The sequence below is a fragment of a genome, unplaced genomic scaffold, assembly GCF_019419815.1.
Source record: "Pyrus x bretschneideri cultivar Hongxiangsu unplaced genomic scaffold, Pyrus_bretschneideri_v1 Contig30, whole genome shotgun sequence".
Lineage (NCBI taxonomy): Eukaryota > Viridiplantae > Streptophyta > Magnoliopsida > Rosales > Rosaceae > Pyrus > Pyrus x bretschneideri.
In genome coordinates, this window is record NW_025999613.1 from 3,857,358 (window position 1) to 3,862,614 (window position 5,257).

The window sequence follows — 5,257 nt, forward strand, 5'->3', positions numbered from 1 at the left end:
ATATGAAATAGATATTCATAAGTATGAATATGTGGAGAAAATCGAAAATAAATCGATTTATGATTATGGAAATAGAATTGGGAAATTTTAAAGTTTTGTTTCTAAAAATTATTATAAGTTACGTAATGTGTTATCCAGATTTTATGTTATTTTTTTGAGAAATTATATTAATTTATTTGAATCTAATTTTAAATTAAACTAGTTACGAAGTTTGAAGTTGGAAATTAATTATTTAAAATCTATTGACCTGTTTAGATCACAATTTATATTTTTGAATAGAGCTCGACCTTAAGGACACATGAGCGCAAACCGTTCGTGAAACGGAGTTATAATGAAGAAGATATAAACGAGCAAAGAAAAGGGTGAAATGGTCATTTGATCAATTTCTGGAGGACTCCAAATCTTCTGGAGTAGAGAGGAGTGGAGCCACGTGGCGGGCTATGAGAGAAGGAATTGGGCACGGCCCAATCAGAAAAAAAGGAAAGGAGCGAAAGGAGGAGGGGGAGAGAAGGAAACGGGGTCTCCCCTTTGACCCGCGTGACCCAGTCCGAGATATCAAGCTCCAACGCCAATTCCGGCATTTTTCTGGCAAGTTGGACATCGTCACCTCCTTCACTCGACTCAGTGACTCTCCTTCTTCCAATTTCAACTTAAAATATTGGGGAATTGGCTTTGATTTAGTGTAACCCGCACCAGTGGGTGCGATGCGTCCGTGTCTTTGATTCCCCAATTCTGAAACAATTCCATCAAATTACTATCACCAATAGACTTCCCTAGAGGTCTGAAACAAAGCCCAAACAATTGTAGGGGCGGCGGAGCACCGGAGGTGACGAATCAAGGCCACCCATTTATAGGGTTTGCGGCGGGTTCGAGGCAAATTGGAGCCTTTCCAGGCCAAATTGGACCTAGCCTCATGTATAAAGTTTGCTATACTCTTTGAGATCTTCATTTCTGTAAAATTTGGGAATTTTTAGAAATAGTTGAATTTTCCGGTTAGCTGATGTGATAAAAGATAGCACACAAATTAAACCCTCTTTTTGACAATTATAGTATAGATATAAGTAGGGATCGTTCTAGACGGGGGATTAGGAGGGATTGCTAACCTAATGAAAACTGACTCAAAATTAGGAAAATATGCTTAAAAATGCTTAAACAAACTCAAAGACTCTTAACTAAACTTATATGACTCAAAACAAACTTTAAAGACTTAAAACAACACAAAACGATCAAAAAGACTCAAACTAGACTCTAGGACTCAATTTGGACGAAAATGCAATTGGTTTTGACTCAAAAACACTCTTTAGGACAGATTTGAAACAAGTAAGTAAAGGGGATTTGGTTTTGGACGAATTTAAAAGAAAAACAAGTAATTAAAATACTTAAAAGGGATTTGGACGAATTTGGGAAAACCAATGGATGATTAGATAGCTAGGGAACACTTTTCCACACATGACATATTCAAACACAAATTGATTTCCAGTTACTTTTCCGATAAACCATGAACCTCAACACCCCAGATTAACCGTGACATCACTAATTAACCCTCAGATTTCCCTTAAGTTATTGGATTGGATGACATCATACGACAACCCAAAGCATTCTTCAAAAGTTCCCTACATGACATCATAATAGAGATACAATCAAAGATCATTACGTTCGATGAAAATCATAAGTATTGACAAAGCACTTGTAACTATGACATCATGATACTCATGCTAGGAATTTACTTAACATGATTGTGAAAACAACCTTAACTACTTGTGAATATAAGTTTGTGACGATTATTTGAAACTCCCTTATATTCTAGCACCAAATTCAAGCATGTAAATTAAGTAGGCCTCCCTAATCAACATACAAGAATAAGTTATCCATCAAATGGTTAAGTAAATTGCATTCACAAGTTATGAAATCACAACTGGACTTAATCAATTCATATCATAAATATAATCATGGCTTCAAAGCCTCCCCTAGCTAAAACGAGTTTAGCCTCTCATCTTCACAACAAAACAAAGGAGAGTTGAAATAAACATTGAAAACAAAAGATAGATTACACCTAAAAACACTTCAACACTCCAACTTGAATGCACAAACGTCCAAGGCTCATTCTTCTTCTCTTCTTCCTTGCAAGGGTGCGGCACAAGAGGTCTAGGGTGAGTTTGGATGAATTTCTGGGTTGTGAATGGATTTAGGATGGTAGGGTGGTGCGGCAAAGGTTGGGGATGGTGTATGGATGCTTGGATGAAGGTATTGAAGTAGGAGAATGGTGGAAGAAGGGTTAGAAGGCTGCAGCAAATGGGTTTGTTTCTGTGAATGATGGCAGATTGTGTATGAAAGTGATTAGGGTTCAATGAGGGGTGCGGCTTTGGTATTTATTTGGGAGAAAGAATCCCTAAAGTTTATTACATAGTTTAAGAAAGGTTTTAACCCCAAATCCATAAGGAAAATGAGGTATGAAATCAGAAATCAAAGGGGAAAAGGAAGGTAACTTGCGGCATTGAATTGTAAGAAAAGGAATGTGAGGTGTGGCTGAGATTGAGGTGAAAAGGAATGTAATTTAATGACATAGAATAGGCAACAAGGACCTCCCTTGCACGGCAAGGAAGGGAAAGTCAATGGGGTGCATGGCAAGGATTGTTAAGTTGCAAGGAAAGCTTGGTTTGTGTCCTAGAATGCATAGGAGTCTTCAATGTTGCTGAAACATGAGGTCTTTAAGGATTAGGAAAGGTTAAACCAAAATAGGAAACCTTGGCTTAACTTTTCTACTTCAAGTAGGAAACCTTCTTTGACTAGGATTCCTCTTTTGATTAGGAATCCTCTTGTGATTAGGAATCCTAACACCTTTAGGTCTTCAATTTCGTCCATTCCTTTTGCTCCAAGCATATGCTATCCACTCCAAGTCCAATTTTGCTCCAAAATGTTCCAAAATGCACCTTTTTGCTCCCTTAGCCATATGAACCTAAAAACACACAAAAATAGCTTAAACTACTAAAATAACTATGGACTAACAACGTAAATGCACGAAAACAAGCCAACTAAATCGCCTAAATATGCTCCTATCATTAGCCGAGGCAGTCAGCCACCATTGGCGGCGGCGGGTGCGGCGGCGCACGGCCAGGGAGCCGACATGGTGTTTTTATATGAATTTCATTATTTGAATCATGCTTTTGAGATCTAAATTGATGTGGTTTGAATGCTAATATGATTGTGGTATATGTTGGATATTTTCAGTTTTGGGTTTAAAATTTTGAAAATGTGAACTACAAATGGCTTGATCCCTGTTTGGGGTACGTAAGCAGTCTAACGAGATATTAGATGCAGCCATAAAATAAGTGGGATTTAATAATTGAGAATTGATATTTAGATGAAATTTTGACCTAAGAGAAGGAAATGGTTTTAAATTGGAAGTATGAATTGTATGTTTGGTAAATGAACAATGGTTATGAATTACACATGGGATGAAGGAAATTATTTGGTGAATGATAACTGATGATAGTGATTTCAATTGTTAATTTAAGGATATGATTTTGACATTAAGAAAATATGGATCGCTTGTAAGGATTTGAATGTTTGACTTAGAGGATTAAGATTAATAAAAATAAATTAACTATGATTTTAATTTGAGCCTATCAACAAAACTAATTCCCAAAAATAAATATTTTTGGGTCAGGGCGTGACATAAAATACATATAATTTCATCATAAACTACAAAATAGAATGACACATATATTATGAAGTATTGGAACATAATGAAAACATGGGGAACAAGTATATAATGTGTGCTCATTTAAGTATTCAACAATTCTCTTAATTTTTTTTTTTTTGTCAAAAGTCTCTTACAATTTATTGAAAAAAAATAAAACGCAAAATGAAAGTTATCTATTTTATTCCTAAGTGAGTCGCAACCTAGGCAGGTGCCTAGGCGGTCTAGGCACCCTTTCTTAATTTTCAAATGCCTAGACATTAATTGGAACGGTGGCCAGCCACCTAGCGTGTAACACCCCGACCCGAAAATTTTATTTCAGAAACTAATTTCGGTGATAGGCCAAAATTAAACTCTTGTTTAACTAACTACCGTTAACCAAATTTCTTTAATTAAATTTCTTAATCACTCACAAAATCTATTACCAAAATTTACTTACCAAAAACATAAGGTTAAATTTTCAAATTAATCACCAAATCTCTTTTCTTAAAACAAATTCCCAACAAAAGATTAATCTCGATTATTTAAGGCTGCATCTAACCTCTGTTAGACTGCCTACGTACCCTTGAGCGGGATCAAGCCTCTCGTAGTTCACCATTCATTCTTTTATCCAATTACGAAAATATTCTAGTAACGGGAATATTCAACATTAGCTTTCATAATCGAATCACATCAATTGGGTACTAATTACTACTTAAAATATCAAAATTTTCATGAAAATGCAGGGTCGGCCCACTGGCCAAGCGCCGCCGCCGGTGGTGGTTTCCAGTGAACGGAAGCCCAATTTTCTAACTAACTCTAAAAATTACCAAATTTTACAGGAATGAAGATCTCGATGAGTGGAGCAAGTTTCATACTTGTGACCAAAGCCAATTTCACTGGGAAATCCCCAATTTTCCTCGAAGCTGCTGAAAACCCTAAAAAGGGTAGCCTTCGATTCGACCTCTCAAGTGCTCTATCACACCAACCAAGGCTTGGGACTTGTTCCTAGGTTTAAGAGGAGTCAACCCATGGTGGTGGTCGACGAAATTTGCTTCAGGATCAGCGGAATCACTGTCGTGTACATCAGAAACCCGACAAGCTCGTTCTCGGTGAAACGGGAGTCAAAACCCATCAAATTTGGGTGAAGATATAAGCTGGAAGGTCGCTGAGTTGTATACAAGTGGTAGATCGTGGTGGTTCATCGGAAAAATCCCGTGAAAAGCATCAGAAAGGCTACAAAAAACCTGGTCAGAGACCGGGTCTTGACTATAAACGGGTTAAGGTCCGGGTTGGCTACACCTTCCTTCCCTCCTTTCTCTCCCTTCCCTTCCTTCTCATTGGTTAGTTCCCCTCCTCCTCTTTCCGATTGGGCCTCACTTCTCCCTCATTTCTCTGTTCTTTTCCATCTCAATCATCCACTCATCTTTTTCCTTCAATCTTGGCCACACACGTGGCTTCCCAGATTTTGCTCTAAAAATCTAGAGCCTTCTAGAAAATGATCAATTGACAATTTTGTCCTCGACTTTAAACGTTAATATCTCCTTCGTTATAACTCTATTTCACGAACGGTTTTCG